The sequence below is a fragment of the Nicotiana tomentosiformis genome, unplaced genomic scaffold (assembly GCF_000390325.3).
Source record: "Nicotiana tomentosiformis unplaced genomic scaffold, ASM39032v3 Un00105, whole genome shotgun sequence".
In the NCBI taxonomy this organism is placed as follows: domain Eukaryota; kingdom Viridiplantae; phylum Streptophyta; class Magnoliopsida; order Solanales; family Solanaceae; genus Nicotiana; species Nicotiana tomentosiformis.
Window position 1 is genome coordinate 88,555 of NW_027174664.1, and position 25,270 is coordinate 113,824.

Genomic DNA, 25,270 nt, shown 5'->3' on the forward strand with positions numbered 1-25,270 from the left:
TATTTTTAAAGTGTTTTCTAGTAACAAATACATATTTTACGAAGTAATTAAGTATTAGTTTTAAAATTAATCACGTAGTATTAACATTATGTAATTACAAATATATTTACTATTTTAAGATTATTAAAATAATTACAAATGTATTAACACTATGTAACATTAGTATTAACATTATGTAACATTATGTGTGTGTGTGTGTGTGTGTATATATATATATATATATATATATATATATATATCTATAATTAATTTAATGAATCGCTCTTTAATTTCTAGTTAATTAGCTTACTATGTTAAAAATCCGAAATTAGTATTGCAATTTAGAAAAATAAAGTATTTTTATTAAAACAATTAGTAGTATATATAGTATTTATAATTTTTACCACATTTATTGAAAATTGTTAAGTTTATTTAAATTAAATTCAAAAAGGGATTAAAAGACAAAAGGACTACAATTGCAATTCTCAATCAAATATAAAATGGCTATTCTTCGAATTATTTTCAGCCCAATTGCTAAGGCCCAAACGGGAATACCCAGTCCAAACACCCCATCTCCATTCCAATGTGGCAATCCATGCCACTCTCTTTGTACCAATCACCGCATGCCACGTCACCCTCCCTCACCACTCACACAAGAAACACAATGAATATGAGTCGTATGTTCCTCAGATCAATGGCGCACAATTGATCTCCGTTTCTCTTTAATTTCTAAATCTCAACCGTCCGATCAAAGTAATCCAACAGCCACCGATTTTTCTCACTTAAATCATTTCTAAATTTCCAATTACTCAAATAATTAGATTCGTTGATCAATAGATCCAACGACTCCCGTTCCATCTCTCGTCTTTAATCATAGAGACGAACCCTATTCCCCCCAAACCCTAATCATTTCTTATTTCACTCAGCCGCCCTCATTTCCCTTTCTTCTCTCTTTTCTCTCATCTCAATCAAACATCATTCTCAACCTTGCACAAATTTGTGCAAGGTCACTTGAAACCACTGTAAAACATCTCTTTTGTCCCTGCTACACCACGAATCTGCATATATTTTCCTCTTTCATCACACAAGTTCAAGGCCCCTAATCCGAAACACTAAGCTCAAAAGAGAAATCATATGATTTGCTCTCATAAGTCAAAGATCGAGCCTGAAACCACCCTTTGCCTTCTGAAATCCGCGAATCCAGTCGGTTATTCCCTCTCTCATCACTCAAAATTCAAAACGCCCAAATTTGAACCTTAGACTCAATGATGTAACTTCAAGTCTTCAATTTTCCTTCGTGTTCCGTCAAATCGAAACATGCATGGAGTCGTCTCAAAAATTATCATGAGGATTCGATGTCCATAGGTCAAACTCTGTGGCCTCTAGACATTAGGGTTTTAACCACTGGTCCAAAGCCTTCAACGATCGATCCTCCTACTAAGGTAACCTGTTCAACATTTTCCCCCTATGTCTCTTAGATTTTTACTTGATTTTGCTTCATCATCAACATTTCATCACTTTTCACTCACAATTTCGAATCCGATTGAAACTCTAGATCCTTAAATGGTACTATAAATAGGGCCTTTAATGTTCTCATATGCCATGACCTAACACTGAAAAACAACCTAACAACAACTAGAACAATCGTCCAAGAGCAATTCTGAGATTCCAGAACCTAGGGTTACTTACTGATTTCCTTTTCTTTTATTTCCTGAGTGCTTTCAGTGCTTCGAGCTTGAAATCTTGGGTCTAGGCGATTAAGAAGGATCCATGTTTGGTCTACTTCCCTCAAAAAGGTCGATATACCTCTAACTCTTCTCTTTTGATCATTTTATTATAATGCTATGAATATGCTCATTGTTTTTGTTAATTGTAGTTGTTTGTGATATTATCATTGATATGCAAAAAATGTTATCTCCATGTTCATGATAAGGTGCTATCGGGTTATGATCTTTTGTCATATTTTTGAGTATCCTCAAACTAATGTCGACTAGCCTGTTATATGACTGTAACAACTCTTATATCTGAATCCTAGTAGTCTACATGATTAATTTCCCTTAATATGCTTTAAATGACTGCTCATGTATAAACTTCATAGTTTTTTAGTGATGATTCTACTATGATTTTTACCTCTTCAAATTATTTCCCTTGCATTCTGTTTGTGTTGTTGTCGAGTGTGTTGTTTGATAATCCTAACTGATATAAACTTAAAAGTTCATATCTTTTACCATTTAGCTATGGCATGAAAAATCTAAGTGTTTAGGTGCTTTCCTTCTTTATACCTGTATCTGCTAACTCTGAGGGCAACTTCTGGCTGTAACTCTGGCATTCTCATGAATATACCTAACTGCTGGTTGCATTTGTATGAAACAGTCTTGTTTGAGTTGAGCTTTCTTCTTTTCATGAATACCAATAGTTCTACTGTATGTATTCTGTTAAGAATAAGTTATCCTCTTCTTCATAGAACAAGTCATGATCATGTTTTGTTATATTTAACTAGTAATTGCTGTTAAGCTGAACTTAGTTGTCTCATGGTTAGGTAAAACCTTCGGTTACATGTTTAATTCGAAATCTATTTGGTGTAGTGCTTTTTTGTTATTAATTTCTTTGATGCTACTGCTGATTTTGTAAAGCTTACATTTAGTTGTCAATAACGTATCTTCCATAAAGTAGAACCCAATCATTCTTTTTATAATCAAAATGATAATTTTTAGCTGAGTGTGATTACTTCATACCTAGATACTAATTTATGCTATATACCTGAGTTAAACTTGTTTTGATATAATACTTCCTTTATATATGACTCTCTCTCTCACGACATGTTTAACTGATCCATGCATGTGCTAGTAGCTAGCTAATCAACTCACAATTAGTTTGCCAGGGCAGGAGTACCTGTATTTCTTTTGTTGCTTCATATATGAACTCTGAATGTGTTTTTCCCTAATGCTTAGACCTTTAATATTATGCTATAATGTTTTTTTTTCTTTCCTATATGTGCTCGCAGTCTGACCTTTAGGTTTACCTGATATGTGTATTGTTCATTTGGTATCAAATATAGTCTGTGTGCCATATGTTATTCCGTTAGAAGGGAGAGTTTATTTTTGTGGTAAGTGATACTATAGCATTTAGTTTATATTGAAAGGGCCTCATTGACCTTTATACCCATTAGGAAAAATATGTTGTTAGTGGTTAGGGGTATTTGTGAATGGAGTTTAACTCTAGGTTTCTCTCCCCGACACACGCATTGCCCCGGGTCTTGAGTCCCTTGGGAACTTTGAAGTGTCGGGGGATTCAAAGAGGGCATCAACCTTGAGTAGAACTTCCTCCTTAACCTTTAATTCATTGACACTTTTGATTCTTTAGAGGTTTAGTATTTAATGACAACGAAAGGTTTTCAATGTATATTATTCGCCATGTATAACTATCACATTAGTATAATTTTCATAGTATTTGAGTATTGATGTTTTAATATACTTTTGTTCCAGTCGTCTGCTTATATATTTCATACATGGTTGAATATGCTAAATATATGGATCATGTGTCTAATGACTTTCTTTCTCTTTTGGACATGTACATCATTTGGGTCCGTTGAGTTCCTTAGGAACTCAGGCCCAATCCCAGCCTTGTTACATTTTTCTAGAGAGTCCAACATCAGCCATAGCCGCATCTCTTTACTGTTGGGCCTGCCTTCTTGAGGCCCAATTACCAGAGTCTAGTCCTCTTTCCCTCAATTCCCTTTGTTATTGTCTATTGCTCCTTTAGTCTAGTTTACTGCTTTATTACCTTTTATCGGCTGCCTTGTTGCTTTGTCATATTCTTGTTGTCATGTATTTAACACTCATATATTAGATTACATACTTTGTTTTCATGCTTTAATATCATATGAAACATAGGCAAGCTTTAAATAATATAAGATTTAAAAAGAATTAGTTAGTAATTAATCGTCACTTTGCTAATTATAATTTACGCATATCATTACTATGTTCTCACTCACTTTTCCTTTTCTTAAAAGATCTTGAAGCCTAGAACTAGTAAAAACTACGGCCCATTTTCAAAAAAAAATCAGAACTGAATTGCAAGCTCTACTATCACGAGGCAAATCAGAATTTTCATAAAAGGTGAAGTAATGTTGCCCCAAAAGGATTTTCAAAAGACCGCTTTTCTTGAATGTTTTAAAAGCCAAGGTATATCTTAGGCTCACTTTTACAAATCCCTTTTAGAATTCCATGAACACCTATCCCCTAAATCAACTATTTTCATAACTTGACCTCTTTTCACAAGTTTTATAAAATATAGACCATTTACATACATATTTCAAAACTCTTTCAACTATGTGCACCAACATAGACTCCTTTATAAATTCACAACCTTTTAAGGTTCACTCGTTCCTTTTATCAACATCATGCTCTCCCTTAGATATACAGTATGCCATACTCTTTAATAGTACTTAAGCATAGTACAAATATCTAATCCCTTAAAATTTGTCTAAGGTCGATGGAGCTGCCTCAGGTAGATTTTATGGGGTGCCTAACACCTTTCCCTTAGAAGAATAAGAACCCTTACCCATAATCTCACCGGTTAGCAGACTAATAATGAATATGACTTAGTAATTAAATAGGTACCCCAGTATACCATTAAATATTAGGTGGCGACTCTCTTTTATCAACAATAGAGAAACAACAAGTTGAATCTTGTTTTGACTAGTGCAAAATAGGGTGCAACAGTATATGACTGAAACACCTAAGCATCTTAAAGGCCTTTGATTTTATCAAAATTTCGAAGCCACGAGTAATCCAGAGCTACCATCGAGATCGGGCCCCATTCGGACCTCCAAAGAATGGATGCTCTAGATTATGTTTGATTATATGCTAAGGCAGTAGGGACGATATGGAAATAAAATGATAAACAAATGCTGAAAAGAAAAAGTGTGATGTTGCCAAAGGGAAAATTTTATTTGCATATCTCAAAAAATATTTATAAAGGAACGACAAAACGGCCTCAAAATAAACAAGAAAGAAAAATGTACAAAAGGGAAATAAAAAAGAGCTAAAGCATCTATGCCTGATCTTCACCGGAGCCTTTGGAAACGTCGGAACCTTCAGAGCTTTCTTGACCTTCGGGCTCATAGAGTTCCCTTACCTCGTCCTCGAGCCTCTTGGCTTCTCCGATCACGGCCGACAGGTCAAAACCTCGGGCGTGAATCTCCTCGAGGGTCTCCCTCCGAGATAGCCGCTTTACATACTCAGTCTTCATCTTTAAGCGGACCTCAGCTATCTCCACATCAGCCTTATACTAGGCCAGCATTTTCTTGACTTTGAAGGAATCAATCGAAGTTGCCTCCAATTTGGACTTCAACACAGTATATTCCTGGCCAAGGGCATCTCGTTCTGAGGCAGCTGAAGCCAGTTGTGCCCAGAGGTCATCATTTAGCCGTGATCACTTGCCGGCCTTGTCTTTTGCCACCCGGAGCAGGTCCTTGACCGATGCCAGCTCTTCTTTTGTGGCCTCCTTTTCCAAATCTAGCATGTCCATCCTGCCCTTTTGGTGCCTCGGGCATGGTCTTGACCTTATCCATCTCGGCCCGAAGTTGGTCAATCAAGTCTATCTTCTCTTGGACCTGCGAGGTTGCATCATTAGTCATCACGAGTAGCTTCTCATTTTTAACCAAAGAAATCTTTACCTTCTCGACCAGATTGGCATGCTCCCGTTTCATGGACGAGGCCTCCTTCTATGCCTTTTCCAGCTCAGCTCAGAGAATTGGGAGGTCCTTGAGGGCCTCATCTTGTTATTCACCGAGCCTTGTATATGTCCTTCCGGACCTGGTCTTTAAGCTTGAACTCGAGTTGGCTGATTTCAATTCGGGACTGAAGGAAGCTTTCAGGGTGGAGCATCGAAACCTGAAAAACAATAAGGTCATTAGAGCATGCTAAAACTAAGCAAAATTTACAAAGGGTACAAGGAGTAGACATCTTACCTGGTTAAGTGCCGATTAACTGTTGTGGCTGAAATTGTCAAACTCGAAAGCATGCATACCTCCCTATGCTAAAAGTTCTGTAATTGAACTATAACTGTGAAGCTCGTCACTACTTTCAGTCCTTTATTTAGTCTTGCTACTTACTGAGTTGGTTGTAATCATTCTACACCCTGAACTTTGTTTGCAGATTCATGTGTTTCCGGACACGGTGGGTGTTGATCCCTTTGCACAGTTGATCGTTTTGGAGATTTCAAGGTAGCTGCCTAGCGTTTCGCAGACCTCGTCTCTCTTTCCCTATCTTTCCACTTTATGTATTTAGTTTCAGACTATTATAGACAGTACTTCCGAAATTGTGATGTTTAGACGCTCATGTATACAGTGACACCCCGATGTTGGGAATTGCTATATTGGTTTTGACTTTCTATCCATTTTAAGAGTTTTGATGATTTAAACCTGTGTTATTGTTATTTTTCATTTAAAAACATGGAAGTTTTTTGAAGTGTCGGCTTGCCTAGTACCATGTTAGGCGCCATCACGACGGGCTAAGTTTTGGGTCATGACATGTTGGTATCAGAGCCTAGGTTACATAGGTCTCACGAGTCATGAGCAAGTTTAGTAGAGTCTTGCAGATCGGTACAGAGACGTCTATACTTATCTTCAAGAGGTTGCCGAACCCTTAGGAAACTTCATATTCTTGTATTCTTGTGGTGCGGGTTTGTTAATTCCGGTAGCTAAACTTTTGTATTCTATTCTCTCACAAATGGTGAGGACACGTGCTACCGGTCAGGACGGACAGCCACCAGTACCACCAGCTACGGCCACGAGAAGCCGAGGTCACGGTAGGTGCAGAGGTGCAGCTCGTATAGCAGCTAGAGCAGCACCTGTAGACCCACCTGTTGCACCAGCTCAGGAGCAGGTTCTAGATGTGATTGAACAAGTGGGGCCAGCTCAGGCACCAGTTGTGCCCATTGTGATTCCAGGCCTTCATGAGGCCTTGGCTCAGATTTTGACGGTGTGCACCAGCCTTGCTCATGCGGTCTCTGTTCCGACCGCATCTGCCACTTCTCAGGCCGGGGTAGGTACTCAGACTCCCGCCGCCCATACTCCAAAGCAGGTGATGCAGGGACTCCAGACACCAGGGGTATTACCATCCTAGCTGGTTACAGTTGCTCAGGCCCGGGTGGGTCCCGTCATGACTGATGATGAGCAGAGGAGACTTGAGTATGGTTATCTTCACAAACTAAGAAATTAAGGGCGGCCTCGTCTGACTTGACTCACCTCTATACTAAGAAATTAAGGCCCTGAAATTCTGACTAGGCCTTGAATATGTGGAACATTCAAATCTTCTATTGGCAAACTGAGGGGGTGCGCTAGCATATGGCTGGGCTGGATACCTCGGGTATTTGTTGTCTCTGACCACCTCGAAACTCACCAGAAGGACCCGAAGATCTCGCTCTCTTACTCTAGCCCCTATCATGCTCACAATCGGCCCTCTACTTCTGTTTACGCCCCTCTACACCCTGAGCATATGCCTCAATACGAGAAATATCCATGCCTGGCTAAATTGAGACCGACATACAGTCGTTAAGCAGGTGAGGCTCTAACCCCATCATGAACCGGTGAACCCGATCCTCCATCTTAGCTATAATAGTGGGAGCATACCTAGCCAACGAATCAAACTGAAGATTGTACTCCCGAACACTCATGTTACCCTGTCGAAGAGTCAAGAACCTATCAACTCTGGCCTGTCTAAGCTCTGGTGGCAGATAATGATGAAGAAAAGCCTTTGTAAACTCCTACCATACCGCTGGAGGGGCATCCTCACCTCTGGACAACTCCCAAGACTCGTACCAATTAACTGCAACATCCTGAAGTCTATAGGAAGCTAGCTCAACTGACTCAGTCGCATTGGCATTCATTACCCTTAAAGTCCTCTGCATCCTATCAATAAATACTTGAGGGTCCTCGTTTGGATCTACTCCAGTGAATACCGGAGGGTCCAAATTAATGAAATCACGAATCCTCACACTGATGGACCTATCTGCATGACTAATACCTACTTCCCGATGCCGAGATTGTACGGCTACTAATCAAGTCAATAGCTGAATAGCATATCTCATCTCCTGATCCGGTGCATCTAGCTGAGGAGCTAGTTGTACAAGGACAGGCACTGGAGCTGGTGCCTCTCGTAGCTCCTCTGGATAGGGTGGGGTATGTGAAGTCTGAGATGGAACTTCACTATGAGACTCTCCCCGAACCCTGATAACTCGTGGCACTCGACTAGTTGTCTCATCAGCCACGGACTTGCCTTATGGGTGGTTGTAGCCTTCTTAGGCATCGCTGAAAACATAATATATCGTTAGGGAAATGAATCCTTATATCGCATGATCTTAGATAAGAAAGGAGGATAACATCCTATATATCCTGTAGCCTCCTGTTTATAAATGTAGTGCACAACACATTCATAAACATGACTCTACTAGACACGGTCTATAGACAACCCTAGGACAGAACTGCTCTAATACAACTTTTATCACGACCCAAACCGATGGGCTATGATGAGTGTTCGAGTCCTACCTGTCGAACACCCCTAAGCATGAGTCTAAGATATAAACATGAATTAAGGGTAGGTCATGAATAACATCTGTCAATAAACTGCTGAATCATGTGAATAACATACATGGGGAAGACATGCCCAAAAGACATATATACATATACATGCGGAATATGGTAGGGCGAGCCGACAAGGCTGCTATATACAACTAAATATCCCAAAACTAGAAGCCGATAATGCCACATACTATCCAACTATACATGACTGTCTACAGACCTCTAATAGATTGTACAACTATATAAAGGACGAGACTGGGCCCTGTCGCACCCATATCTACATACCAAAAATAGCGTACCAAAACTAGTAATAGCTCCGGATCAAGTGGAGCACACGAACTCTCGCTGATCAAAGATCCTAAAAAGGTGGACCATCGGCCTGTCTATCTGCACATGCGGGCATAAAACACAATGTCCCCAGGCAAAAGGGACATCAGTACGAATAATGTACCGAGTATGTAAGGCATGAAAATCAGTACATAAAGACATAGATGAAACATGGAGTAAATAATTCCACCTGTGAGTATAAATAACTTTGTGATTCCTTAAACATTTATAACGTCATGCACATGTATATAAGTGTCATATCATGTATAGGTATAGGTGTACATAACATCATCAAGCCTCTAAGGGCATCCCATCATATCATCTCAGCCACTATGGGCAAAATCATCAACATATACCAGCTAATCAGGTGGTGGTGCGTATATAACGTCGTAACCTTTTCCCATATCCTATATACATATAATATATGCGTATATAACACCATATGGTCATGGATTGGTACATGTATAAATGAATGAAATGCATAAGAAGTACGTTAATAAGATTTCTCGGAATATTATAAAATGAATATGCCTTTCGGATAACTTTATCAACTACATATTTTTTTGAGACCCATGAACAAAAGATATAATAATAAGACACATGGAGAATCAAGAATATAGACACCCCTAGTACTTCTATAAATAGAGTCATTTATGAAAGCTGTGTGTTTGCTCATTTCGTTTGTATCGTAGGAATCATGCCAAAAAGAAAGAAGGGATAGCCTTAACATACATGAGCCGATTCTCTTGCAATCCCTCTAACCCAAGTCTTTTGTGAAAAAAATACGTAACGGAGGATCGAAGTAGGGAAAAATTCGTTTGTTATTCTTGAGAACGATTGTGTCGTGCTCTCTTAGAATCACAATTCTCACGTTGCAAAGTAGTCTTGTATGAATTTTGTAGCAAATCACGTTGCTATCATTTTGTATGAGCAATTTACATTGCTATGAAGATTAGATATATCTCTCTTTGTGAATTTTGAGATATCTTTTACCTTAGTGGGTGCGGGCCCCACTTAGGTGATGACTTAGCCAAAAGTCCCTCTAAATGTGCCACCTTGTAATGTAAGTAAAGAGTCACAAATGGGGCATAACTTGCTGCCACGTTTGGGGGGAGGGGAGATTTCCCACCAATAATTATCCACCCATTTCCTTAATTAACTTGTTAATCCCCCACTAATCCAATAATTAATTAATTACCCACATAATTAAGAATTATCTCAAATTACTTAAAATACTACTCACCTTTAACATGCCTTATACACCTTACTATCATGGTCCTGTGGTACCTTGTATGGCACTAGTCACAAATACCGGGTATTATAGCTCGGACTGTATTTTATCCCAAATTGACAACCTTCAACGAAACTCATTTTCTTCCACTCGTTTACTCTCTGACCTTCATGGCTATACTTATCACCACTTATAAATAGCATAAATGCTTATAATCTCAAAAATAATCTCATTCCCGAATCTATGTCGATTAACTTACGACGAAATTTTAATGTACAAAAATGCGAAATGTAACAATTATATTAATAGTCCCCTTCTGCACACAAAATATTATAATTAGTGCACATGAACTTTCATAATAGCGCTTAAGTACTTCGAAATTTTCTGGGGTGTTACAATGTTCCCAGCATAGTGATTTAATATTTGAAGGTCCATCGGATGGTTGGGAAGGGTTGTTTATCTAATTGGTCTTTGTGAGGATGTTGGTGCTGATACTCCTACTATTGATTCTGTTCCGATGGTGCGAGATTTTCCGGATGTGTTTCCTGCAGACCTGTCGGGCATGCCGCCCGAAAGGGATATTGACTTGGTGCCGGGCAATCATCCCATTTCTATTCCTCCATATCGTATGGCACCAGGTGAGTTGAAGGAATTGAAAGAGTAGCTTTAACAACTTCTTGATAAGGGGTTTATTAGGCCTAGTATGTCGCCTTGGGGTGCACTGGTTCTGTTTGTGCAGAAGAAGGATGGTACTATGCAGATGTGCATCGATTATAGGCATTTGAACAAAGTTACAATCAAGAACAAGTATCCCTTGCCATGTATTGATAATCTATTTGACCAACTTCAGGGAGCGAGAGTGTTCTCCATGATTGGTTTGAGGTTTAGGTATCAGCAGTTGAAGATTCGGGACTCAGATATTCTAAAGACAGCATTCAGGACCGGTTATGGTCATTGTGAGTTCCTTGTGATGTCTTTTGGGCTGACCAACGCCCTAGAAACATTCATGCAGCTGATGAACAATGTATTTCAGCTGTATCTCGACTCTTTTGTCATAGTATTCATTGATGATATCCTGGTGTAATCTCGTAGCTAGGAGGAGCATGCCCAATATTTGAGAGTGGTATTGCAGCGGTTGAGAGAGGAGAGGCTTTATGCCAAGTTCTCCAAGTGTGAGTTTTGGCTTAGTTTGGTGGCGTTCTTGGGGCACGTGGTGTCCAGTGAGGGGATTTAGGTAGATCTGAAGAAGAATGAGGTGGTTCAGAGTTGGCCCAAACCGTCCTTAGCTACGGAGATTTGGAGCTTTCTCGGCTTGGTCGATTATTATCATCTCTTCGTGGAAGGTTTCTCGTCTATTGCATCGCCTTTGACCAAATTGACCCAAAAGGGTGCTCCTTTCAGGTGGTCGGATGAGTGTGAGGAGAGCTTTCAGAAGCTTAAGACTGCCTTGACCACAACTCCAATTCTAGTTCTACCTTCAACTTCTGGTTCTTGTACAGTGTATTGTGATGCTTCTCGGATTGGTATTGGGTGTGTCTTGATGCAGGAGGGTAGAGTGATTGCTTATGCTTCGCGATAATTGAAGCCCCATGAGAAGAACTACCTTGTTCATGATTTGGAGTCGGTTGCCATCGTTCATGCATTGAAGACTTGGAGGCACTATATCTATGGTGTGTCTTGCGAGGTATTTACAAATCATCATAGTCTCCAGCACTTGTTCAAACAAAAGGATCTAATTTTGAGGCAGCGGAGATGGTTTGAGCTGCTAAAGGACTATGATATTACTATTCTGTATCATCCCAAGAAGGCCAATGTGGTGGCCGATGCCTTGAGTAGAAAGTTAGTGAGTATGGGTAGCCTTGCATTCATTCCTGTTGGTGAGAGACCGCTTGCAGTTGATGTTCAGGCCTTGCCCAACCAGTTCGTGAGATTAGATGTTTCGGAGCCCAGTCGGATTCTGGCTTGTGTGGTTTCTCGGTCTTTCTTATATGATCGCATTAGAGAGCGCAGTATGATGATCCCATTTGCTTGTCCTTAAGGACACGGTTCAACACGGTGATGCAAGAGATATTACTATTGGGGATGATGGGGGTATTGAGGATGCAGGGTCGGATTTGTGTGCCTAATTTGGATGGGCTACGTGAGCTGCTTCTTGAGGAGGCCCACAGTTCGCGGTATTCCATTCATCCGAGGGCAGCAAAGATGTATCAGGACTTGAGGCAGCACTATTGGTGGAGGAGAATGAATAAGGATATAGTGAGGTTTTGTTACATCCCGTACTTTAATATTAGGACGAGTCATAGTAATCCATATGAGCTTGAAGGGATTAAGACCATTCACGAGGTTATAAAGGATTTGTGACTATGTTTTGTAAGACCCCGTAAGTATAACAACCTTGATACTGTTATATACATTTGATATGGTATTTTGAGTGGAACATTTTTTGCAAAAAAAGTTCGAAAAATATAATATTATATAGTTATTAATATTACTACTTTCGAACATGCTTTAAATTATACACATAATATGAGAAAGTTTATGAGATTTTCTTTATTGTAAAGATAGAAATTATTTTTTTCACAAGAAAAGAAGGTTATCCTTTTACCATTTTAATAATTAAGCGTATGAAAATTTGTACTCTTTATAAGAGATTAGAAAAATTAGAAGTTGAGAAAATAGTTTTAATGAAATAATAGTGTATGTATTGATTTTATATAGTACCACATGACCATGATAGTAAGGTGTATAAAGTGTGTTAAAAAGTGAGTAGTGTTTTAAGTAATTTGAGATAATTCTTAATTATGTAGATTAGGGGGGGAAGGGGTAATTAATTAAGGACTTTGGATAATTATTAGGTGAGGAGTTATCCACGTGGGATTATGAAAGTGTGGCAGCAAATTGCCAACTAATCTTATAATTAAGGAGGTGGTGGCACCATTTAAATCCATGTGCACCTTATCTCATTTTTGGTTGAAAGATGCTATTAAGAAAGGCTCTCTAAATTCACAAACTGGAAAAGCTTATTACTACAAAGTACGGATGAGGTTACAACGAAAATTCAAACGAGATTTCTCAGTATCTTAGCAACGTGAGATTTTAAAATTACAAGGGAGTATGGTGTAATCTTTCTCAAGAATATCATACGGATTTTTCTCTACTCCGATCTTGCCATCACGTGTTTTGTCGCAATTGTCGTGTGTTAGAGGGATTGTCCAGAGAACCGGCTCAGGTATGTTAAGGCTATCCCTCCTTTTCTTTTGGCATGATCCAAGTAACTATACGTAAACGTAATGTTATTCCATAAATGGTTCTACTCTTAGCAGTTAAGGATATCTATGTTATTCATTCTGGTAAAGTTATATTCAAGTATGTCTAAGTACATTCCTAAGTCTCTATTGGGGTATATGATAAAGATGTTAATGTTTATAATATAGTGATACATGCATCTTCATGTATTTACCACCGAGCTACGGTCGGTCGGGCAATCATGCATTTACCACCGAGCTGCGGCCAGTTGGGCAGTTACATATTTACCACCGAGCTACGGCCGGTCGGGCAGTCATGCATTTACCACCGAGCTACGGCTGGTTAGGCAGTTACACATTTACCACCGAGCTACGGCCGGTCAGGCAGTCATGCATTTACCATCACGCTACGGCCGGTCAGGCAGTTACCACTGATCGTTTGCCAGTCATGCATCATATGATATTGATAATAGTCTCAAAGAGAAGCATTATATATATAAGTATAGCAAGTATGCATATACATAGATTCAGGTTGATTCTTATATTTCTTTAATTAATGTTGACTTATGGATATGTTTCAGTTCTGCCTTACATACTCAGTACATTATTCGTACTGACGTCTTTTTGTTGGGGATGCTGCATTCATACCTACAGGTATGGATAAAGGTATCATCTCGATAAAATTGGAACAATACAGAGAAAATTAGCATGGCCCCTGTGCAAGGATGACACGCACAAATGGAAAAATGGTCCAAATTTTGATAATCAGTTTGACGAGCCCTCATAGTAGACGAGGTTAGCATTCAGCGAAGGATCGGTAAGACTCCACCTCATTCGGAGTGTAGCCGAATCTATAAGTCATCGTGTAAGAGTTTTGCTACAGACTTATGGGTAGGCCGGTGTAACACCCCGGAAAATTTCAAAGCGCTAAAGTGTAAAGCTTAGTAAACATTTTGCAAAAATAGAAAATAATATTTCGTGGTGCCGAATTTGGGCTTACGTGTTTGAGGATTGTATAAATTCTTCGAGGATCGCAAGCTCGCCGCGGCTCGGACTTTTTGGGTTGAACAATACACTTAGGGATAAAGGAAAATTTTTGGCAGAGAAATGCATTTCTGCGGTCCATTATGCGACCGCAGAATAACTCTGCGGACCGCATAATGGCCGCAGAAGTGAGGCAGGAAAGGGGTAGTATGATGCCATTTTGCGGTTGACTATGCGACCGCAGAACTATTTTGCGGTTCATTATGCGACCGTAGAACAGGTCCGCAGGCCACATAGTGACCGCAGACCCAAGTAGATTTTTGCCAGTTTTGGACACCAATTATGCGGCCGATATGTTGTCCGCTTATCGATTATGCGATCACATATGCGACCACAAAACCTGTCCCGAAGCTTCCTTTTTGAGTTTTTAAAACCCGACCCTACTTCGTTAAATACATGCTTTGGGCTATTGTTGAGCTAGAATCTGACATTTTAGAGTGAGAGAGAGTGCCCTAGAGTGAGAAGGTGTTCTTCAATAATTGTTCTTCAATTCTTGCTCGAATCTTGGAAGATTAACAAGGCAAACTCACTAGGTCTTCATCCTAAAGGTAAGATTCTACACCCTAACCCTCAATTTTGATATTTGTCTAGAAGTGGGTAATTAGCAAGATAATTTTGGGCATGAGTGTTGTCCATCTTACATGCATATGCTATCAAAGGGTGTAGGAAGATTATTGAGCTAAAAATGGTAAAGAATGGGTTGTGGGATGAAGGAATCCTCCATAAAAGGACCTTGAAACCTTAATGCACACCTAGTGTTTGATAAAATGCTCAAATGAACTAGAACCATGATCATCTTCCTAATTTTGGTTCAATTTGTTATATTTCTACAATAGATTGAAGTTGCTAAGAATTCCGGAACATTTTAGAGTTTAAGGAAGCTCAAGTGAGGTATGTTGGCTAAACACTTCTCTTAGAATTGGATCCCACAACATTCATGTAATTTATGTAAGTCCCGAGTGGTTCATTATAAAATTGGCTATTCCTAGTAAGATTGGGTCGAAAGGTATATGTTCCTCAAGTATCCCAAATGCTTTATTCATGTTATGTTATCAATTGAGGATCTATTCAAGTATGGTATGTGCATTCATAATGTTCGACTTCAAGTCAAGTTCAAACAAAGGCTATTATTCCAAAGTTTGTGAAGAATCTCTATGCGCCTTAGATTCTTAATTGCTCACATATGTACTACATGCCTTGATTTGAAATGTTATTGTTGTTGTTGATGATATTGAAGTTAGAAAGTGAAAAGGTGAGCATGAAATACTAAATATGGCCAACGTGCCAAGAATGATTTTATAATTATGGCCATTAGTGCAAATGAAGTTAAAAGATGTGAAAGAAGTATGAAATGTGATGATTGATATAAAAGGTTGATCTCTCGAATAAGACAGCCTAGCCTATCGGGACGTGATCGGACACCATGACGCACACATGGTGGTGATTGTCCTAGAAATTATAATTGAATTGGTGATTGTGGTTGATGTCCCTAATGGATAGCCTAGCCGATCGGGTCGTGATCGGACTCCGTGCCGGGAGTACGTGGGTATTGGTATTGTGAATAATGGTATTGTGAACAATGGTATATTGATGCTAAAATTCTCCCAATATGAGATATGAAAATTAATTTGAATACTGTCTTGATACTAAATTGAGGTTTGATGTTGATTAAGGCTTCCATTGATATTATGATATTCTTGTTTGTATTATTTATCAATCTATTAAGAGGGCGTTTTGTCATTCATAATAGTACTATTCCATATGTACTAACGTCTCTTTTGCCGGGGGCGCTGCATCTTCAATGGATGCAAGTGGTTCCACAGTAGGAGACATTGATCAGTGACAGTGGTGCACCCTCTTCCCAGCTGACTTGGTGAGCCCTACTTCATTTTGGGGTCATGTATCTTTGTTCCTCGTGTATTGTGTTTAAGGTATAGCCGGGGCCTTGTTGCCGGCATTATCATAGTACTCTTTTGTATCTATTAGAGTCTCCGTAGACATAGTGTGGGTTGTGTATTTGTGCTGGAAAAGTCAAACTATATTATGTTGTGGTTGTATTACTTGTCCATTTGAGACTTTAAAAATGATAAAGCTATTGGTAATGAATTGGTATTGTATACATGAACACCTTTTTGTCTAATTATTGAAAATATGTATTATCTCCATTCATGGATGAGTTTGTGTAGAAGAAAATCTAATAGGCTTGCTCGGCCGGGTTCACTCGGTTGAGCACCGGTCGCGCTCCCCGGTTTTTGGGGCGTGACAAACTTGGTATCAGAGCCTAAGGTTTTAAAGTGTCCTAGGATGTCTCGGAGCCATGTCTATTAGAGTCCTTCTTATTGGTGTGTTGTTGACCACATCTATAATTAGGATGCTACTTGGGCATTTAGGAATAATACCCTTCTTTCATGTTCTTGATTGTGCGATAAAGATGGTTGTACGGTTGTTGCTTCTTTAACTCATGCTTTACTTTAACTTTTAGTATATGGCACCTAAGAAGAAGGGAAGAACTGGCCAAAGAGCCAATGTCACCCCAGGAGTGACAGTTGATCCTATATTTGATGATGCGGGTGAGAACCTAAGGAGTGAGAATATTGCTCCAGTAACTACACTACCTAATTCTGCTACAACTGATCAGACTGCACCTGTCCCTACACCTACTAGGGATGCAACGGTCCCTCCAACTGATATACCAGTTCTAGCTTCCAATTCTGGTGTTTCTGATGTTGATCTTAGGGAGCCATACAGATGTTGGCATAGATAGTGGCTTCCCAGGCCCAGAGATCAAATGTTACACCCACTTATTCCAGTCAGCCAGGGGATTCTACTAGTTCAAGGGTGAACAGGTTTGTCCAGTTGGATCCTCCAATGTTCACGGGTACTAACCCAGAGGAGGATCCCCAGGACTTTATTGATGAGATGCACAAGACTCTCCGAGTTTTGCATGCTATTGAAATGGAGGCAGTGGAATTGGCCTCTTATCACCTGAAAGAGGTGGCATATTCTTGGTTTGAACTCTGGGAGGAGTCCCGTGAAGATGGGAGCCCTCCGGCGAGGTGCGGCGAGTTTGCCGATGCATTCATTGATCATTTCTTGCCTGCCGAGACTAAGGCAGCCCATGCTGCTGAATTTGAAAACCTGAGGCAAGGTAGCCTGAGTGTGTGGGATTACCACATGAGATTCGCGTACCGGTCCAAGTATGCTATTTACTTGTTGCCGACTATGGAGGCTAGAGTGCGCCGGTTTGTACAAGGCCTTAGCCCCTTGGTAATTAATGAGGCCGCTACAGCAGCCTTGAATTCTGATATGAACTATGGAAAGATGGTGGCATTCGCTCAAGCCACAGAGGCTCGAAAATTCAGGAACATAATGGAGCGAGAGGGTAGCAATAAGGCCCGTTCTGCGGGCAACTTTGGTGGTTCTTCTGGTGGTGGCAAGTTAACATTCAGGGGAGGGTCGTCAGGGCCGTCACAGTCCTTTTCTCAGTCTTTGGCTAGTGCACCGCCATCAGGGCCCAGTCAATGCAATAGGGGATCCAATCAACAGGGTCGTCATGGTGGTAGATTCCAGCAGCAGAGGAGACCCCCATGTCCTAGGTATGGAAAGATGCACCTAGGAATATGCTACATGGACTTACCCATATACTACAGATGCGGATTGAGGGGTCACATTCAGAGGGATTGTCGTTCATTACGCCATGGTGCGGGCAGGGGCATGGCACAGCCAGGTAGTTCTACAGCTACTACATCCGCAACACCTCCTCCAACTCGAGGCACTCCAACATCCGCAGGGCATGGTGCAGCTAGGGGTAGAGCATAGAGTTCGAGAAGATTCAGCTGTTTCTATGCTGTGAGGGGTCGCCAGAATTCAGAGGCTTCTCCAGATGTTGTCATAGGTATATTGACTGTCTAATAACATGATGTGTATGCTCTTATTGATCCAGGTTCTACTTTGTCATACGCCACTCCTTATGTTGCAGTGGAATTTGGGATAAAACCGGAACAACTTCATGAGTCATTCTCTGTATCTACTCCGGTTGGTGAGTCTATTTTGGCTGCGCAGGTTTATAAGGATTGTGTTATCACATTGTGTGGTTGGGGTACCATGGCCAATCTCATTGAATTGGGAATGGTTGATTTTGATGTAATAATGGGGATGGACTGGCTTTGTTCTTGTTTTGCCAAGCTTGATTGTCGAACCAAGACTGTTAGGTTCGAATTTCCAAATGAGCCAGTTATTAAGTGGAAGGGTGATGATGTAGTGCCGCAGGGTAGGTTTATTTCTTACCTTAAGGCCACAAAAATGATCAATAAGGGGTGTATTTACCATTTGGTCTGGGTGACGGACACCGATGCTGAGTCACCTACACTTAAGTCTGTGCATGTTGTAAATGAATTTTCGGAAGTCTTTCCGGATGAACTCCCTGGGATCCCACCCGACAGGGAGATTGATTTTGGGATTGATGTGATGCCAAACACGCATCCAATATCTATTCCACCCTACAGAATGGCACCGGCGGAATTAAAGGAGCTAAAGGAGCAGTTAAGAGATTTGTTAGAAAAGGGTTTTATCCGGCCGAGTGTGTCGCCTTAGGGCGCACCAGTCCTTTTTGTAAGAAAGAAAGATGGATCACTGAGAATTTGTATTGACTATCAGCAACTTAACATTGTCACAATCAAGAATAAGTACCCACTGCCAAGGATAGATAACGTGTTTGACTAATTTCAGGGTGGTAAGTACTTATCCAAAATTGATTTACAATCCGGGTATCACCAATTGAAGATGAGGGAGTAGGATGTTCCGAAAACAGCTTTTAGAACCCGATATGGGCACTTGGAATTTTTGGTAATGTCTTTCGGGCTAACAAATGCTCCACCTTTCATGGATCTTATGAATCGAGTCTTCAAGCCTTTTCTTGACTCCTTTGTGATAGTGTTCATTGATAATATTCTTGTTTATTCATGCAATCGTGAGGACCATGCCGATCATCTCAGGGATGTTCTACAAACCCTATATCAGCATAAGTTATATGCAAAGTTTTTGAAGTGTGAATTTTGGCTTAAATCTGTCACATTCTTGGGTCATGTAGTCTCTAGTGAAGGGATTATGGTTGATCCTCAAAAGATTGCAGCTGTGAAGAATTGGCCGAGGCCTACAACTCCAACAGAGATTCGTAGTTTCTTAGGCTTAGCGGGGTATTACAGAAAGTTTGTGGAAGGGTTCTCAACCCTTGCATCTCCGTTGACTAAATTGACGCAGAAGGCAATTAAGTTCCAATGGTCAGATGCTTGTGAAAGGAGCTTCCAGGAGTTGAAAGCAAGATTGACTACGGCACCGGTTTTGACCCTACCAGAGGGTATAGATGGATTTATGGTATGTTGTGATGCTTCAAGAATCGGGCTTGGATATGTATTAATGCAACATGGCAAGGGATAGTTGTAACACCCCGAAAAATTTCAAAGTACTTAAGTGTAAAGCCCGGTAAAATATGCAAAGAAAATAATGTTTCATGGTGCCGGACTAGGCTTACGTGTTTGAGTTGAACTTTTTGGGTTGAACAATGCACTGGAAAGTACAGAAAATTTTTTGCCGGAAAAGTGCGTTTATGCGGTCCATTATGAGACCGCATAATCACTCTGCGGGCCGCATAATGGCCGCAGAAGTGAGCAGGAGAGGGCTATTCTGGAAGCAGCTATGTGGTCGACTATGCGACCGCATAACTATTATGCGGTGCATTATGCGACCGCATAGTGACCGCATACACATGCAGTTCTTTTGGCTATTTGTAACCAATTATGCGACCGATATGCGGTCGCATATGCGACCGCAGAACCTGTTCCGGAGCTTCATTTTTGAGTTTTTGAAACCCGACCCTATTTCGTTAAATACACGCTTTGGGTCATTTTTGAGCTATTATATGACATTTTAGAGTGAGAGAGGGTTCCCTAGAGTGAGAAGGTGTTCTCCAATAATTGTTCTTCAATTCTTGCCCAAGTTTTGGAAGATTGAGAAGGGAAACTTACTAGTTCTTCATCCTAGAGGTAAGATTCTACACCCTAACCCTCAATTTCAAACTTTGTGTAGAAATGGATAATAAGCAAGATAATTTCTGGGCAAGAGGGTTGGTTATTTTACATGCATGTGTTATCAAGGGGTGTAGAATGATTGTTGAGCTAAAAATGGTAAAGGTTGGGTTGTGGGATGATGGAATCCTCCATAAAAGGATCTTGAAACCTTAATGCACATCTAGTGTTTGATAAAATGCTCAAATGAGGTAGAACCATGATCATCTTCCTAATTCTGGTTTAATTTGTATATTTCTATAATATATTGAAGTTGCTAAAAATTTCGGAACATTTAGAGTGTAAGGAAGCTCAAGTGAGGTATGTTGGCTAAACTCTTCTTTGAGAATTGGAATTCCCATTATCCTTGTAAGTTCCGAGATGTTGATTATAAATCGAGTATCCCGATAAGTTCTGTGATGAAGATATATGTTCAATCCATGTTTGAAATGCTCTTATCATATTGCATTATAAATTGAGGATGTGTCCCAAACTATGGATTATGTATCCATATGTTATAATTTCTAGTCGTGATTTATGTGAAAGTTATTATGCCAAGTTGTGTAGAGATTGTGATTGTGATACACCTCCACCCGCATATATTGGGGTGAGGCGGCATGACCGCTTTGTGTGGGGATTTTGGTATAGATATTGTGATTGTGATACACCTCCACCCGCATATATATTCGGGTGAGGCGACATGCCCGCTTTGTGTAGGAATTATGGTATTGTGGGACTGCATCTCCACCCGCATACATTGGGGTGAGGCGGTATGACCGCTTTGTGTATGGTTTTGATATTGTTGTGGCACCACCACCCGCATATATTGGGGTGAGGCGGCATAGCCGCTTTGTGTAGGTTCTTGGTACTGTGGTTATACATCCACCTGCATACATTGAGGTGAGGCGGCAGGGCCGCTTGATTTGAGTTATGGTATTGAACGTACACCTCCACCTGCATACATTGAGGTGAGGCGGCGGGGCCGCTTTGTGAAGATGGTTATAGAGGATCTCATCTTAAATCCTATAAATGTTGTTGATAGCTTTTAATAAGCTTGCTATGGTTGAGACGGTTATCTATATTATACTATTGCCGCACTGGTCCATCATATTCATCTGGTATTTATGAATTCTTAAATTGGTGTTTAGTTTTCATACTAGTACTATTCGATGGTACTAATGTCCCTTTTACCGGGGGCGCTGCATCTTTAAATGGATGCAGGTGGTTCCACAGCAGGAGATATTGATCAATAATAGCAGTACACCTTCTTCCCAGCTGACTTGGTGAGTCCCTCTTCATCCCGGGGTCATGTATTTGTTGTTGTTTGTGTATTCTATTTGAGGTATAGCCGGGGCCTTATTGCCGGCATAATCATTGTACTCATCTTTATCTATAGAGGCTCCGTAGACATAGTGTGGGTTGTGTATTAGTGTTGGGGAAAGACAAACTATGTTATGTTGTGGTTGTATTACATTGGGGTGAGGCGGCATAGCCGCTTTGTGTAGGTTCTTGGTACTGTGGTTATACATCCACCCGCATACATTGAGGTAAGGCGTCAGGGCCGCTTGATTTGAGTTGTGGTACTGAACGTACATCTCCACCTGCATACATTGAGGTGAGGCAGCGGGGCTGCTTTGTGTGAAGATGGTTATAGAGGATCTCATCTTAAATCTTATAAATGTTGTTGATAGCTTTTAATAAGTTTGCTATGGTTGAGACGGTTATCTATATTATACTATTGCCGCACTGGTCCATCATATTCATTTGGTATTTATGAATTCTTAAATTGGTATTTAGTTTTCATACTAGTACTATTCGATGGTACTAACATCCCTTTTTCTAGGGGCGCTGCATCTTTAAATAGATGCAGGTAGTTCCACAGCAGAAGACATTGATCAGTGATAGCAGTATACTTTCTTCCCAGCTGACTTGGTGAGCCCCTCTTCATCCCAGGGTCATGTATCTTTTGTTCTTTGTGTATTCTGTTTGAGGTATAGCCAGGGCCTTATTGCCGGCATTATCATTGTACTCATCTTTATCTATAGAGGCTCCGTAGACATAGTGTGGTTTGTGTATTGGTGTTGGGGAAAGACAAACTATGTTATGTTGTGGTTGTATTACTTGTCTATTTGAGACTTTAAAAATGATGAAACTATTGGTAAGAAATTGGTAATTGCAGACATGACCACTTTATTGTTTAATTAAGGAAAACATATATTCTCTTTATTCATGAATGAGTTTGGGTAGAAGTAATCTAACAGGCTTGCTCGGTCGGGTTCACTCGGTTGAGCGTCGGTCGCGCTCCCCGGTTTTGGGGCGTGATAATAGCTTATGCTTCTTGGCAACTCAAGAATCATGAAAAGAACTTTCCAACACATGACTTAGAACTCGCAGCAGTGGTATTTGCATTGAATATTTGGCGTCATTATTTATATGGGGTCCATGTGGATATATTCACGGACCATAAGAGACTTCAATATAGTTTCAAGTAGAAGGAATTGAATTTGAGTCAGAGAAGATGGCTTGAGTTACTCAAGGACTACGAAATTGATATTCTATATTATCAGGGGAAGGCTAATGTTGTGGCGGATGCTCTTAGCCGGAAATCTATGGGTAGTTTAGCATACTTGGAGGTATATCAACGGTCATTGGCCAAGGAAGTTCACTAATTGGCTAGTTTGGGTGTTCGTCTTGCGGACTCTAGTGAAGGAGGGGTAATTGTGCAAAATAGGGCTGAATCATCGCTTGTTGTTGAAGTCAAAGAGAAACAATACAATTATCCATTGTTGGCACAATTAAAAGAAGGGATTCATAAACATACGACTATAGCTTTTTCTCTTGACTTGGGTGATGGTACACTAAGGTACCAAGGACGATTATGTGTTCCAAACGTGGATGGTCTCTGGGAAAGAATTATGACTGAAGCTCACACTTCTAGGTATTCCGTGCACCAAGGATCTACGAAAATGTATCATGATCTTAAGGAAGTTTATTGGTGGAATGATATGAAGAGGAATGTAGCAGAGTTTGTGGCGAAGTGTCCAAATTGTAAACAAGTGAAGGCCGAACACCAAAGGCCCGATGGGTTGGCGCAGAACATAGAAATTCCAATGTGGAAGTGGGAAATGATTAATATGGACTTTGTGGTACGATTACCTCGTACTTCTCGTAAGTTTGACTCGATTTGGGTGATTGTGGATCGACTCACAAAATCAGGACACTTCTTTCCGGTTAAGGCTATCAATACATTGGAACAATATGCTCAGTTGTATATCAAAGAAATAGTAAGGTTGCATGGTACTCCGGTCTCCATCATTTCTGATCGGGGAGCACAATTCACTGCTAATTTTGGGAAGAAATTTCAGCAAGGTTTGGGTACTCAGGTGAACCTTAGTACAATCTTTCACCCGCAGACTGACGGGCATGCAGAAAGCGGACTATTCAAACGCTTGAGGATATGTTGCGCGCTTGTGTTCTAGACTTCAAAGGTAGTTGGGATGATCATTTGCCACTCATAGAATTTGCCTACAATAATAGTTATCATGCTAGCATTCAGATGGCACAGTTCGAGGCTTTATATGGAAGGAGATGTAGATCTCCTATTGGGTGGTTCGAAATTGGGGAAGCAGAATTGATAGGGCTGGACCTCGTGCATCAGGCTATGGAAAAAGTTAAGATCATTAAAGAGGAGCTGAAGACTGCTCAGAGTCACCAGAAGTCATATTCGGATGTTCATCGTATGGAGTTGGAGTTCAAAGATGATGATTGGGTATTCTTGAATGTTTCCCCCATGAAAGGTGTAATGTGATTCGATAAGAAAGGGAAATTGAGTCTGAGGTATGTCGGACCGTACAAAATCATTCAGAGGATTGGTGAGGTGGGGTACAAGCTTGAGCTACCACCTAAGATGTCATTAGTACACCCGATGTTTCATGTGTCTATGTTGAAGAAAGTAGTAGGAGACTCGACACTTATTGTTTCGGTTGAGACTATTGAGGTTAATGAGAAATTGACTTACGAAGAGATACCAGTTTCTATTATTGATTGGCAAGTCCGAAAGTTGAGAAATAAAGAAATTGCATCCGTAAAAGTGCTATGGCGAAACCAACAGGTTGAAGAGGTTACTTGGGAGGCCGAGGAAGAAATGAAGAAAAAGTATCCTTATTTGTTTGAATAGCCATGTATTGATAAAGTTGTGATCTATGAAAATGCTAAGAGTTACTTTCTATGAATTATGTATCATTTGTGCCGTTGATGTTAAGGGTGCTCTCCTGGTAATATGTCTCTTATAAAGCCATGGTTGGTGTTGTTATTGTGTTATATTGCATCATCGATTATGTATATGTTATTAGGATGTGTTTTTAGAGTTCTCTAGCAGGTGGATAGGCCCAGTTACAAGGGAGACTCTGGCGAACTATTTGGAAATCTAGGGAGTTAGCCAAATTTTGACACTATTGGTGAGTGTGAATTAACAGTTTGGCCACCTATGATGCAAATGACAGATTTTTGACCCTCATTCGAGGACGAATGATCCTAAGCGAGGGAGAATGTAACACCCCGAAAAATTTCGAAGCGCTTAAGTGTAAAGCCCAGTAAGAATTTTGCAAAAAAAGAAAATAATGTTTCATGGTGCCAAATTTGGGTTTACATGTTTGAGGATTGTATAAATTCATCGAGGCTCGCAAGCTCACCACGGCTCGGACTTTTTGGGTTGAACAATGCACTGAGGGATAAAGGAAAATTTTTGGTAAAGAAATGCATTTCTGCGGTCCATTATGTGACTGCAGAATCACTCTGC

At 40.3% G+C, this 25,270-nt stretch overlaps 1 non-coding gene and 1 pseudogene across 1 annotated transcript; both read left to right on the forward strand.

The window, feature by feature from the left end:
• The first annotated feature begins 6,713 nt into the window (after positions 1-6,713).
• On the forward strand, positions 6,714-24,649 carry LOC138903879 (uncharacterized; annotated as a pseudogene).
• On the forward strand, positions 14,025-14,127 carry LOC117280472 (U6 spliceosomal RNA). Its single transcript, XR_004511009.1, has one exon. It is a non-coding gene; the product is annotated as a U6 spliceosomal RNA (small nuclear RNA).
• Positions 24,650-25,270: the final 621 nt, after the last annotated feature.